This window comes from Rana temporaria, chromosome 3 (genome assembly GCF_905171775.1).
Source record: "Rana temporaria chromosome 3, aRanTem1.1, whole genome shotgun sequence".
Classification (NCBI taxonomy): domain Eukaryota; kingdom Metazoa; phylum Chordata; class Amphibia; order Anura; family Ranidae; genus Rana; species Rana temporaria.
In genome coordinates, this window is record NC_053491.1 from 439,874,326 (window position 1) to 439,890,142 (window position 15,817).

Here is a 15,817-nt window from a genome sequence, read left to right on the forward strand (position 1 = left end):
TGAAAGGTGCACATGGGCAAGGCAATCCACAGGACCATACAACATTTTCTCACCACACTTTCCAGCAGTTGTACTGCGAACACGCTTTAACATTAACTTGTCAAATTCTAAAGGGGGCCTGTCCTTACCATAGGTGCTGGACAGACAGACTAATTCCAACTTCCAATCAAGGGGGTAACTCGTTACAACAACTTTAAAAGCTGGCAAGGTAAAAAAAAAAAAGCAGCTAAAGCTGTAACAGACCACCCAAAGGGGCTTTGATTGACAGCAGCGCGAGCCAATGGCTGCGCTGCTATCAATCTATCTAATCAAGAGCCAAGAACCCCGGCCAGAGAGGTAGAGTGTCTCCGTCGAGGGAGTAAAATGAGGGGGGGGATTGCTGGGGAACTGCTGAGTGACAGAAGTTTTTTTCACCTTAAAGGGGTTGTAAAGGTACAATTTTTTTTCCTAAATCGCTTCCTTTACCTTAGTGCAGTCCTCCTTCACTTACTTCATCCTTCCATTTTGCTTTTAACCACTTAAGACCAAAATGCAGGTAAAGGACCAGGCCCCTTTTTGCGATTCGGGACTGCGTCGCTTTAACAGACAATTGCGCGGTCGTGCGACGTGGCTCCCAAACAAAATTTGCATCCTTTTTTTCCCACAAATAGAGCTTTCCTTTGGTGGTATTTGATCACCTCTGCGATTTTTATTTTTTGTGCTATAAATAAAAATAGAGCGACAATTTTGAAAAAAATTCAATATTTTTAACTTTTTGCTATAATAAATATCCCCCAAAAATATATAAAAAAATATTTTTTTTCCTCAGTTTAGGCCGATACGTATTCTTCTACCTATTTTTGGTAAAAAAAAAATCATAATAAGCATTTATCGGTTGGTTTGTGCAAAATTTATAGCGTTTACAAAATAGGGGATAGTTTTATTGCATTTTTTTTTTTTTTTTTACTACTAATGGCGGCGATCAGCGATTTTTTCGTGACTGCGACATTATGGCGGACACTTCGCACAATTTTGACACATTTTTGGGACCATTGTCATTTTCACAGCAAAAAATGCATTGAAAATGCATTCTTTATTGTGGAAATGACAGTTGCAGTTTGGGAGTTAACCACAGGGGGCGCTGAAGGAGTTATGTTTCACCTAGTGTGTGTTTACAACTGTAGGGGGGTGTGGCTGTAGGAGTGACGTCATCGATTGTGTCTCCCTATAAAAGGGAGGACACGATCAATGCAGCCGCCACAGTGAAGCACGGGGAAGCCGTGTTTACACGCGGCTCTCCCCTTTCTTCAGTTCTGGGGACCGATCGCGGGACCCCAGCGCCGATCGGGTCTGCGGGTCCCATGGTCCCGGAGCTTCGGACCGTGTCGCGGGCGTGCGCCCGCGACCCACGGCTGGGTAGATGTACAGGACGTGCCGGTACGTCCATCTGCCCAGCCGTGCCATTCTGTGGACGTATATCTACAGGCGGCGGTCGTTAAAGCGGTGGTTCCCCCTAAAACAAATTTCTAACAATACATTCGTAAGACCCGTTACACTGCGGGTAGGCTGGCTTTTGTTTTGTTTTTTTAGTACATACCTCGATATCGCCGTTTCGTCCCTTGGCGGTGGGCGTTCCTAGTTGATTGACGTTCCTCCGACGGGCACATACGTGACGTCACGACTTTCCGAAAGAAGCCGAACGTCGCTGCGCAGGCGCCGTATAGAGCCGACTCTATACGGCGCCTGCGCAATGACGTTCGGCTTCTGTCGGAAAGTCGTGACGCGCAGTATGCGCCCGTCGGAGGAACGTCAATCAACTAGGAACGCCCACCGCCAAGGGACGAAACGGCGATATCGAGGTATGTACTAAAAAAACAAAACAAAAGCCAGCCTACCCGCAGTGTAACGGGTCTTACGAATGTATTGTTAGAAATTTGTTTTAGGGGGAACCACCGCTTTAAGTGGTTAAATATCCTTATTTCTTCAGAGAAATCCTCACTTCCTGTTCTGTCTGTAACTCCACACAGTAATGCAAGGCTTTCTTCCTGGTGTGGAGTGTCCTGCTCGCCCCCTCCCTTGGACTACGGGAGAGTCAGGACGCTCTCTACATTGCAGATAGAGAAAGGAGCTGTGTGTGTTAGTGCGCGTCCTGACTCTCCTGTAGTCCAAGGAAGGGGACGAGCACGACACTCCACACCAGGGAGAAAGCCTCACATTACTGTGTGTAGTTACAGACAGAAGAACAGGAAGTGAGGATTTCTCAGAAGAAATAAGGACATTTAAAAGAAAAATGGAAGGATGAGGTAAGTGAAGGAGGACTGCACTAAGGTAAAGGAAGCTATTTAGGAAAAAATAATTGTACCTTTACAACCCCTTTAATGCATTGGATGCATTACGGTGAAAAAACACAAGGGTTTACAACCCCTTTAAATTAAAGTGGATTGTGAAGTTGATCAAAAATGGTTTGTTTCTATTATACCAGAGGACTCTGCTGACCTCCAGGAACAGCAACTAATCCTTTCCCTGCAATAGGAGGGGACAACGCTCACATGTTTTCCTACACCAGCGGTCTTTTTACAATAAAGCATGGTCCCTGTTGGATGTTTTAATCTATAAGATTTAGTGATAATCGTGCCTAACAAGGTCCCTTTTTCTCCTTTTTGTTTTTTTGTTTTCCTCCCCCACTGCCGGCCTGCCGCGTTTTGGGCCCCGCTCATAGAGGGTGACCCCCTGTTGTGTCAAACGGGACCATTGGCATCTGGCGTGGATACCCTTGCATGAGTTCCGAGAATTGGAGCGATCTTTGAGCTATTGGACACCTCTATCTGTTATAGCAAAATTACAGCGAGACCACTCCTCATTTCATCAACGTCACAACACAAATAAACCTCTGAAGAAGACCTTAAGGGTCGAAACGCGTTAGGACACCATTTATACATGCAATATTCAATAATAGCTGTATATTGTTTATATTGTTGCTGTAGCTTGTTATGCCACATTCTGCCACATCTATTTATGCAATCCAATATCCCTTCCCCTTTTTTTGATATACGTGAATAAATAAATTTTTATTACATTGAACAAATTTTTGCCTACTTGAGCTGCCAAAAAAACCCTACTGGGAAAACTTTCTCTGTTATACCCGTGTTTCCCCGAAAGTAAGACCGGGTCTTATATTAATTGTGTCCACAAAAAACACACTAAGGCTTACTTTCAGGGTAGGGCTTATTTATTTACGGAATGTACAAATTTTACAAAGATTCTGTGTCCCCCTGTCACCCCCCCCCCCCCCGAACTGTCAGGTCAGGAGTCATTACGGTATTTTGAGAAAGACATTTTGGCACTGTATAAGGTGCAGTACCATAGAAAATACCTTTTACCGTAGGGTATACAGCTCCCTGGTGTACCAGTATTCACCTGCTCTTCTTTCGTCATCCGGGAGGAGAGAGTGAGAGAGAAGAGATCCCGCTGACGTCAGCGCGCTCTGCGCGATGAGGAGGAACGGGCTGAAGATGTCAGGCGGGAGGAGAGAAGGAGAGGGAAGAGCCGAGGTCACCTGTTTTCGGCTCGCTCCGTGCAGTAAGAAGGGACAGGCTGAAGATGTCAGGGGGGAGGAGAGAAGGAACAAGAAGAGCTGGACTGCTGCTTACAGTAAAGAGGAACGGGCTGAAGACGTCAGGCGGGAGGAGAGAAGGAGAGAGAAGAGCCGAGGTCACCTGTTTTCGGCTCCCTCTCCGTGCAGTAAGAAGGGACAGGCTGAAGATGTCAGGGGGGAGGAGAGAAGGAACAAGAAGAGCTGGACTGCTGCTTACAGTAAAGAGGGACGGGATGCAGACGAGGTGATAAGAGGATGGATCAGCAGTGGCTTTAAACATAATGGTACCATATTTTTTAACACAGTAATAAACGGAAACACTGCAGCAATGTATAGGTTTAAAATTTTTTATTTTTAATGAACTTTGACTAGGGCTTACTTTCGGGGTAGGGCTTATATTGCAGCCCGCCCCGATAATCACGCTAGGGCTTACTTTCAGGGTAGGGCTTACTTTCGGGGAAACACAGTATATACCGGGGTGAGCAGTATATTTCTCTCCACTACATGTGTTCTGTCCCTTTCATGTTTCTATTATTTAGCCAGCGTAATGATCAAAAAAATAAATAGATTCCCTAATTCACGCCTGATGGGACATTGTATTCTGACAGTGGGACCCACCGCTGTTGGAATGCACTGATCAGAGGCGGTAGCTGCTGATCGATAAAAGTTTTCCAGCAAGTTCCTTCAACAGAAGTGGATGAAATTATCAACTTCTTTTAAGCAGGGACGGCCACACACTGATGGAAATGTGTCCAGTCCCTGCTGAACCAGCCATATTTGGATCAGTGTATGCCTGAGCTATGAATGTCATCATTGCCGGACAGACCACTGTGAGGCATTCCGAATGATTTAGGGAAGCGTGTACAATCCGAGGAGCATCTCTTTCATCTCTTCTCCATATAGTAACGTAAACTGATCTGTAAGGGGAAGAATGCAGAACCTGATGATCAGAGGCAGCTGGGGATGTGCTGGAGGATCAGGGGGCGTCAGAAGGGGACAGTGATGGGATTAACAGAACAAAGTGAAGGATAAAGAATACATATTTTTCAATGACTGATGACTATATGAAATTGACTATGCGAGAGACTGATTCATTCTGTGAGATATACACCGCTCAGCCATAACTTTATGAACACTGACAGGTTAAGTGAATAACATTGATTAGTATTATTATTAGGCAGTAAGTGAACATGTTGTCCCTAAAGTTGACGTATTGAAAGCAGAAAAATGGGCAAGATTAAAGGAGAAGTATATTTTTTTTTTTTGAGATTCGTACTTACCTAGGTGGATGCAGCATCTGCATCTGTCCCCCGCCCTCTCTGCACTGAGAACAGAGCCACCGAACATCGCCAAAGGAAGAGCTGCTGACTATAAGTCAGCGTTTCTCCTCTCTGCTCCTCCACGCTCATTGGAGCACTGAGCTGAGGAGGGGCGGGGAGCGGCCGTCTCAGCGGCTCGCTGAGACTGCCATCAGTCAAGGCAGCTGGCGGATCCAGACTTGGGGAGTCAGGATGACGAGCTGCCTCAACTGATGACAGTGACGTCAGCAGCAGGTCCGGCCTTTGGGGTGTGCGAGCTGTGCGGTCGCACAGGGCGCCATGGGCAACAGGGGCGCCCTGCGGCCACCCTGAGGCGTACTAAGGGGGGGCGGGCCGCCCCCGGGTACCACGGAGGGGCGGGCCGCCCCCGGGTACCACACACACTGGGGGGGGGTGTCAGACCAGCACCCCCCTCCGCGATTGTTTTACACCCGCGGTGGCATTTTTTTCCTCTATGTGTATGTTTAGGTGACCAGGGGGCGAGGGGTGAAGATGGGGGGTGCGCCACAGGATTAGCTCGCACAGGGCGCCTGAACACCTAAGGCCGGCCCTGGTCAGCAGAGAGTGGTCTCTGCTGAAAACGGGTCACAGGAGTGCAACGAATTGCTCTCCTGTGACCCATAGGAGAAGCTCAGCCTAAAAAGCTCAGACTGGACTACTCCTTCAAGGATTTATGTGACTTTGACAAGGGCCAAGTTGTAATTGCTAGATGACTGGCTCTGAGCAACTCCAAAACTGCAGCCCTTGTGGAATGTTTCTAGTCTGCAGTAGTCAGGACCTACGTAAAAGTGGTCCAAGGAAGGAAAATTGTCAAACCGGTGACAGGGTCATGGATGGCCAAGGCTCATTGATGCAGAATAATGTGCCCTGCCACACTGCAAGAATGATTCAAAAATAGTTTGGGGCACACAAGTTCGAGGTGTTGAATTGGCCTCTAAATTCTCCAGATCGTACCAGCCTCTCACCTCATAGATGGACCCCAATGGGTCTAAATGTGCATCAAGCAATGGGTATCCAGCAGACAGTGATTGCTCTTTTCCTTGGTGAATCCTGGACAAAGGACTACTGCAGTTGTCTCTCCAGTCTTCCCAACGATTTCCTAGAAAGTACAGCCTCCAGCTCCACACATTTTAGAAATGAGAAATAAGGAAGATCTCCATGGCCTAGTAGTTTAAAAAATATATGATTGCATTTATTTAAAAAGTATGAGATGTCAATAAAATGGCAAAAAAATGCCAAACAGGGAAAACAGCGTAAAAAATGTGTAACTGGAAGTGACGTCACTAAGCTCCTCCTACCGACACGTTGCGTCGCTGTCACGTGACTTTATCAAGTCTTTCGGCTTGGCTTCTCGATTCCGTCCGATGCAGGCCAGGGCAGACCGCTCTTGAGCAGAGCCTTCCCCCTTTTAATTTACAGCACAGAGACGGGGGGTGGTGGGGGAAAAGCCCACAAATGCCCAGGAAACTGCAGAGAATGGTTTAACCCATTCCCACCTAGGCAGCCTAAAGAAAAAACAAACTAACCCACCTGTAGGCACCTGCTTACACAGGGATTAATAGACAGTGTCAATGGAAAACCTACACCGCGACTCGTTCATATTTACCTCTCCAGTCGTCCCGTGCTACTCCTTCCTTTGTTAAAGTTGCCACCAAAATACCCTGTGTCGGAGCTTAGAAGTCGTGGTGACATCACCTCTCCTACCTAACAAATGCAATTAACTCTAACACTACATCGTGGGGTCAGGTCATATGCTTCCCCCATAGCTGGAGTCATTGGGTATTTTGTGCCAGCTACAATGCAGAAAGAAGTGCCCAGTAAGTGCCAGGGAGGTCATTATTAGTGAGTTGCGTCGCAAATCTAACGTAAATGTCGTATCTTCACTGTGTCGACCGCACGTACGTTCGGGAATTCGCGTATTTTGCTAATTTGCATACTCGATCGGGAAAACGACGGAGGCGACACCTATCGGCGAAAAAAAAATTGCATTTAAGATCCGACAGCGTAAGAGCCTTACGCCTGTCGGATCTAATGGTTATCCATGCGTAACTGATTCTAAGAATCAGTCGCATAGATACGACGGCCCAGATTAGGACTTTCAGAATCTGGGCCATAGCGTTTACAAAATAGGGGATAGATTCATGGCATTTTTATTAATAATTTTTTTTTTTACTAGTAATGGCGGCGATTACTAGTAAATTAATTAGTTTAGGCCAATATGTATTCCTCTACATATTTTTGGTAAAAAAAATTCCAATAAGTGTATATTGATTGGTTTGTGTGAAAGTTCTAGCGTCTATAAACGATGGTATACAGTATACAGTAAAACCTTGATTTAAGAGTAACTTGGTTTGAGAGCGTTTTGCAAGACAAGCAACATTTTTAATAACTTTTGACTTGATATACAAGCAATGTCTTGATATAAGAGTAGCGTCATGTCACAACTGAGTATAAAAGAGGAGAGGCGCCTAAGATAGCCAGATTCAGGTACAAGAGTGTATCTGTCGGCGGGCGTAACGTATCTCAGATACGTTACACCGCCGTAAATTAGGGCGCAAGTTCTGTATTCAGAACTTGAGCCCTAAGTTACGGCGGCGTAGCGTATTTGGTCGTCGTAAGCCCGCCTAATTCAAATGTGGATGATGTGGGCGTGTTTTATTCTAAATTTAGTGTGACCCCACGTATTTGACGTTTTTTACGAACGGTGCATGCGCCGTTCGTGAAAGAATCCCAGTGCGCATGCGTCGGATAGAATGCCTAAGATACGTCGGCTCAATGCCTGTGACGTGAACGTAACTTACGCACAGCCCTATTCGCGTACGACTTACGCAAACAACGTAAAAAGATAGGCTTGTTCCGACGTCCATACCTTGCATGGGCTGCGCCACCTAGGGCGCAGCTTTATCTTTACGCCAGCGTATCTCTTGCGTAAACGGTGTAACTAATTGCGACGGGCACACGTACGTTCGTGAAACGGCGTATCTTGCTCATTTGCTCATTTGCCTATTCGACGCGGAAAACAACGGAAGCGCCACCTAGCGGCCAGCGTAATATGCACTCTAAGATACGACGGCGTAGGAGACTTACGCCGCTCGTATCTTAGCCTAATTTAAGCGTATCTGGTTTACAGAATACACTTACATTTACGACGGAGTAGATTCAGAGTTACGACGGCGTATCTACTAATACGCCGGCGTAAACGTCTCAGAATCCAGCTATAAGTGTAGAAATATGGTTACATTTAATGAAGATACAACATATTGCTACACTTAGAGGCGCCTCTCTTCTCTTTTATACTCTGTAGCTCCTGCTGGATTTTGCTTCTAATCCCTTTGTGGAGGCTTCCATTTGTGGAAGGACATTTTATGGTTACACAACCTGGTCACATTGCTATAATCTTTTTATATGGACTATAAACTGAAGGACCTATGAATAAATGGTTGTGGAACGGATCATCTGAGTTTCCATTATTTCTTATGGGGACATTTTCTTTGATATACAAGTGCTTTGGATTACAAGCATGTTTCTGGGATAAATTATTCTCGCAATCCAAGGTTTTACAGTACCAGCCTTTTTCAACCAGTGTGCCTTCAGGTCTCTTCAGGGGGTACCTTGGCAAAATGCCTAAAAATTGCCCAACAACTGTACACAAGCCAGCAAGTGGATGAAGCCTGCCTTAAAGTGGAGTTCCACCCATAAATATAAAATTACATCAGTAGTTTTAAAAAAATGTCATTAGTCCTTTAAGAATTTTTTTTTTTTTTTTTTAGATGCCTTCAAAGTGTTGTTGCTAGGCAGAATAGTTAATCTTCCCTCTTCCTGCACCTAGGTGCTTAAGCATCCTAACCTACACCGCACAGACTCCTGGGAATGTAGTGGGTGTAACTTTCCAGGAGTATGTGCACTCCCCAGTCTCGAAGAATCATGTGACTTGGACAGTACAGGTGCTGAAACCTGATCTGAAACCTATTACACTGCTTGTGCAGCACTGAGCATGTGCGAGATCTGCAAGGCTGAAATCCAGGAAGTCATACAGTCTGGCTTCATGATGCCCACACTTAAGATGGCCCCAGTCAATTTCTATTTTATAAAGTGTCTAAATGCTGTAACAACCTAACAAAACGGACCTTAGTTTACAGACTAACTTTACTAGAATACATTAAGCTTGTGTATTACAGGGGTATTTATATTTAAAAAGTGAAATTGTGGCCGGAACTCTGCTTTAAAGTTACACAAAGCCACAGGTTCATTGAACACCATTATGCACACCTCCCAACATTTTGAGATGGGAACATGGGACACGTATTAGCAAAAGTATGTTTGCATAGGACAATCACCCTGCCACGCCCCCTTAAAGCAGAATCATACGGAAAAAAATTATTAGGTAAACCCCCAATCATTTTTTTTTTTTTTTACCACTACTGTTCTTTTATATTGGCTTTTGAAATTTACAAATGCAGCAATTTAGATATTGGATGAAAGGTTTAGTACTGGGAAACACTTTTTGATAGATAACAAGTGCATTTTATATACAACTAATCACTAATAACTAATAACAATAATTAATAATAATAATAATAATAATTAATAACTACGGTAATTTTATAACAACTAATTTTGATCAGACCAAAATGAGTGACAAATGAAGAGTAAAGAGGGACTTTGTTTAAAATCAGTGACAGTCCCTTGAAGTCAGGGACAGTTGGGAGCTATGCGATTACGACCTTCTAGCCGCTGGCATCCTAACAGCCAATTACATCATCAGTTGATAAAGATGATGTCGGTCACCTGGACAGCATTCTTTTTTTAACCTGCCCCTGTCCCTCTCTGTCAGCACTGGGATCAAATTAGCTGAGTGAAGGGCTGTTTGAAGGAATTTAGGGGCCCCAAGCAAAATGGGGGCCCCCAAGCACCCTCCCCCCGCACGCAAAGCCTACGTTAGCGCTACAATAATTTTTTACACCCATGTTCTTACTCCTCCCCCCCTCCCTAGTCCCTATGTTTGTCTATTCTCACCTCCCCTTCTTCCCTGTAGGCAGCCGCTGTAGCGTGGCCGAGCTCCTCTTCCTCCTGTCAGTCCGGTGTTCTATCATTATGGGTCCCCAGTCCTCTATCCGGTACCGCGTGGTACAGCAGATTTAGTTTCCTGTGTTCCCGGCCGGACTTAAGGGAAGTGAGCACTCAGTGTGCTCTTCCTGTCAGTCCAGCCTGGGAACAGGAAATTGAATCTCCTGTACCACACATGGTACCCGGCCGGACTGACAGGACTCCAGGAGGAAGGAAGAGGAGCTTGGCCACACTACAGCCTGGGAAGGGGAAGTTGGGGGCCCCAGGCCGGCTCGGGGCCCCAAGCAATTGTTTGTTTTGCCTGTCCTGTAGCGAAGGGCCTGGCTGAGTGAGTATGGCCCCGTACACACGACCAGTTTCCTCGGCAGAATTCAGCTTCCGACCGAGTTTCTGGCTGAATTCTGCCGAGAAACCCGGCCGTGTGTACACTTTCGGCCGAGGAAGCCGACGAGGAGCTCGACGAGGAAATAGAGAACATGTTCTCTATTTCCTCGTTGTTCTATGGGAGCTCTCGGCCCGCCGAGCTCCTCGGCGGCTTCATCCCTGAACTCGACGAGGAACTCGACGTGTTTGGCACGTCGAGTTCCTCGGCCGTGTGTACGGGGCCTACTAATTAGCTAGTTAGTACCAGTGTTCAAAAGTTTATTTGCTTTAGAAGAATAAATCACCGTTAACTTTGGGTGTCTTACGTGTGTGGATGTTGCTGCAATATGTAAAACGATTAGAATCGCTTTTTACATTTTAGAATGGGATGCCTTTAGATTGTCCATAATTTCAAAGAGTGCCTAGACTGAAAATAGGTTGAGAATCACTGGTTTGATAGAAGGAAAGGTACCCCAAGGGGCTTTGAGTTGCAGCAAAAAATTAGAATGGATTCCAAAGTTCAAGAAATAATTTATTAAAAAGATACATGGTGAAAAAAGCGTTCTAGTGGGATCAAGACATGAGTTCCAAAATGCGATTTAAAAGTAGATACATAAATACAACTATGTGAGTTCATGTAACAAAAAAGTAGACTTGTACTAGAAACCCTGACGCGTTTCGACCTTTGATAATGGAGGTCTCTTCAGGGGGAAATGATTGAAAACATGAACTCTGAAAAAAGATACATATAAATAATATTTGTTAAAACAGAAAACAAACAAATATTTACACAGTAAATTCTATACAATTATTGTTCGCCATATTGGCATAGGTAAGTATATTTACCAAAAAATCAATGTCAAAGACTGAAACCATGGGTCCACCACAGGACCCTATCACCGAGAAACAGCACCCCCAGAGAACCACACGGAATGGGAGGGTCGATGGAAAAGACCAGGCTGCAAGTAGGTGGGCGTCCTCCATGCCTACGAGAGGTCGCACTTACAGGTCCTACACTGGGCAGGGAGGGGCAAGAGGTGATGGGGGGGGGAGATAGAGGGGAGCCAAACAGAACCAGCTGAGAAAAAAGGAGAAGCACGGACCCAGCAAAACCTAAAAAATTATATAAATAAATAAAGGAGGGATTACAACCTTCAAAATACTAAATAGATGGTCAACAGGTAAAGGAAGAAAAGGGAGGAGAAAGGGGGAAAGAAAAACGAAAAAGGGGACGTGCAAAGAAACAAAGTGTGTAAAGTGAAGGGTCTGGGAGAAAAGGGGTAAATGGGAATGGGAGTTCAGTAAAATGTGCTGGTGAGTGTGTGAGAGAGTAATGAGTGAATGGAGAAAACATGTCACTGGTTTATACAGTATATTGGATGTCTTTTTTTTCTACACAACTAATAATTATAATGGGACTTTGATAGTGCTGTGGGCAATCTGACACTAACTGACACTGGAGGGGGGAACTGACTAACTGACACTGGCATCACCAGTGACACTAATATGGTGAGTAGTGATAATATTATACACTGTCACTGTACTAATGACACTGGCTGGGATGGAGATTACAAGTTGGTGGCGATCAAGGGGTTAAATGTGTCCCTAACATTGTGAAACGTGTGCAATGCGTGCTGATTTTACCAATATATCGCTTTGGGCGCATGCACGCGCCGTAAACCTGGAAGCAGGCACCGACATACCAGTATATAGTTTTACCTGCACGGGCCGCTTATCCGCAGTACATTGCGGGTGGATGGTCCGAAAGTGTATTGGGCAGGTTCTCAATGGCCGATATCGACAGGCTATAGGCTTGTGTTAATGGCAACAGTTTGACATCAGTTGGAGATTATTCCATTTGATCTGCAAAATCCAGACGAATGGTTGTTCAATTTTACATCCATCTGGCAGATCGATTGGATAGGAGTGGATGAAAATGGACAGGCGGTCTGTTTCCACTCAATTTCCCCATAGAGGAGAGCAGGACTGTGGGCTCTTTAATTAGGCGGTCGCCTAAAGCCTCGCACTCACAGGGGCCTTGCAGCCACCTAATTTGCCTAATTGAAGACCCTCTTCTGGGTATTCAGGACTGTGCCTGACGACAACAATGCCGCTGTGGTGATACGCTCCGGCCTGCTGAGGGTTAATGCTGCCTGCGAGCCCCATAGCCAGGTAGTGGAAAGAGAGGACAGAGCGCTGGCTGTCTGTCTTGGGAAGGAGGAGAAGGGGAGGTGGCAAAATAATAATACAACTGAATATTCTCACTCACACCAGCAACGAGATAGAAAGCACTGACAACAGCACAGAGATACAGAGAACTGACACCAGCACAGACATACAGAGCACTGACACCAGCACTGAGATACAGAGCACTGACAACAGCACAGAGATACAGAGCACTGACAACAGCACAGAGATACAGAGAACTGACACCAGCACAGAGATACAGGGAACTGACACCAGCACTGAGATAGAGAGCACTGACATCATCACAGACATACAGAGAACTGACAACAGCACAGAGATACAGAGAACTGACACCAGCACTGAGATACAGAGAACTGACACCAGCACTGAGATAGAGAGCACTGACACCATCACAGAGATACAGAGCACTGACACCAGCACTGAGATACAGAGAACTGACACCAGCACTGAGATACAGAGAACTGACACCAGCACTGAGATAGAGAGCACTGACATCATCACCGACATACAGAGCACTGACAACAGCACAGAGATACAGAGCACTGACACCAGCACAGAGATACGGAGAACTGACAACAGCACAGAGATACAGAGCACTGACACCAGCACTGAGATAGAGAGCACTGACATCATCACAGACATACAGAGCACTGACACCAGCACAGACATACAGAGCACTGACAACAGCACAGAGATACAGAGAACTGACAACAGCACAGAGATACAGAGCACTGACACCAGCACAGAGATACAGAGCACTGACACCAGCACTGAGATAGAGAGCACTGACACCAGCACAGAGATACAGAGAACTGACAACAGCACAGAGATACAGAGCACTGACACCAGCACAGAGATATAGAGAACTGACAACAGCACAGAGATACAGAGAACTAACACCAGCACAGAGATACAGAGAACTGACACCAGCACTGAGATAGAGAGCACTGACATCATCACAGACATACAGAGCACTGACAACAGCACAGAGATACAGAGAACTGACACAGCACAGAGATGCAGAGCACTGATACCAGCACAGAGATACAGAGCACTGACAACAGCACAGAGATACATAGCACTGACACCATCACAGACATACAGAGCACTGACAACAGCACAGAGATACAGAGCACTGACAACAGCACAGAGATACAGAGCACTGACACCAGCACAGACATACAGAGAACTGACACCAGCACTGAGATAGAGAGCACTGACAACAGCACAGAGATACAGAGAACTGACACCAGTACTGAGATAGAGAGCACTGACATCATCACAGACATACAGAGCACTGACACCAGCACAGAGATACAGAGAACTGACACCAGCACTGAGATAGAGAGCACTGACAACAGCACAGAGATACAGAGAACTGACACCAGTACTGAGATAGAGAGCACTGACACCAGTACTTTATAGGTCTTAATATATGCAATTTATACAGTTAATTTTTTTTTATTGTGTAGCAAGGTATCACTTTTATGTGTTAAAAGACTACCGTTTGCACATATAGAAGGAACTCAGCTCCCTCCGGTGGCCAATTATTGGATAGCCACCTTATATTTGATTTTACACTGATGCAGCGAAGAATTGTGGGAATCGAATTGCAGGGAGATAAAGACTCCATTGCCCTGGTTAAATGGATAGACTACAATACCCAGAGAGCAACTGTGCATCCCAAAATGCTTTGCACCCCGCACAGCCTGCTGGGTGAGGGAATTTAAGGGGGAGGACGTCTTTGGCGCGCTCTCTCTGATCCGCCTCTTCAACCAAGGAGGACGCCTGTGTGAGGCGCCTCTCCGGAAGCCTATGCCTGAGTCTCGAGGCCTATCCACACCTGTGCGGATCGCCCATTGAGAGGATCCCTGACGGAGTGACCGGACTCTGTCCATGCGCAATGGTGACCTGCGTGAGGACCTGGGACTGTCGGTGCCGGAAGGACTGCGGATTGGAGTTTCACAGATGGAGCCCTCTGGAAAGACAAGGCCTAGTCTGGTTGGGTGAGACAGGCACCTGCCCAAGTATACTGACTGTATTGCAGGAGAGTGAATTGTGCAGACTTGCCATTGTGACTTGATTGCCCAGGCATTTTGCATCAGTTTATGTGTTCCTCCCTTTGGATTACAAATCAATCATTGTGCACCACCGCATGCAACTAAAATACGCGTGAACTATTGAGAACGATCGTATTGACGTTTGGTCTGATCAACCAAACTACCTTGGTGAGGTACTTGATTTATAGACTGCCTATTAGGCAAAGTGAGTTGTCAACCACTTAAGCCCCGGACCTTTAGGCAGCTAAATGCCCAGGCCAGGTTTTGCGATTCGGCACTGCGTCGATTTAACAGACAATTGCGCGGTCGTGCGACGTGGCTCCCAAACAAAATTAGCGTCCTTTTTTCCCCACAAATAGAGCTTTCTTTTGGTGGTATTTGATCACCTCTGCGGTTTTTATTTTTTGCGCTATAAACAAAAATAGAGCAACAATTTTGAAAAAAATGCTATATTTTTTACTTTTTGCTATAATAAATATCCCCCAAAAACATATATAAATTTTTTTTTTTCCTCAGTTTAGGCCGATACGTATTCTTCTACCTATTTTTGGTTAAAAAAAAATGCAATAAGTGTTTATCGATTGGTTTGCGCAAAATTTATAGCGTTTACAAAATAGGGGATAGTTTTATTGCATTTTTATAAAAAAAATTTTTTACTACTATTGGCGGCGATCAGCGATTTTTTTCGTGACTGCGACATTATGGCGGACACTTCGGACAATTTTAACACATTTTTGGGACCATTGTCATTTTCACAGCAAAAAATGCATTTAAATTGCATTGTTTATTGTGAAAATGACAGTTGCAGTTTGGGAGTAAACCACAGGGGGCGCTGAACGTTTTAGGCTTCACCTAGTGTGTGTTTACAACAGTAGGGGGGTGTGGCTGTAGGTCTGACGTCATCGATTGTGTCTCCCCTATAAAGGGGATGACACGATCGATGCGCCGCCACAGTCAAGCACGGGGAAGCCGTGTTTACATACGGCTCTCCCTGTTCTTCAGCTCCGGGGAGCGATCGCGACGGAGCGGCTATAAACGAATAGCCGCGCCGTCGTCCCTGATTGCTCCCCGAGGGAATCCGACCCGCGGAAAGGCAAGGACGTATATATACGTCCTTCTGCCTGTCCGTGCCATTGTGCGGACGTATATAGTCGTGCGGCTTTGCAAGGGCCCTGCAAGTAGTCCATTACTTGTTTACCTTTGTTCTTTTACTTTTATGTCTACCA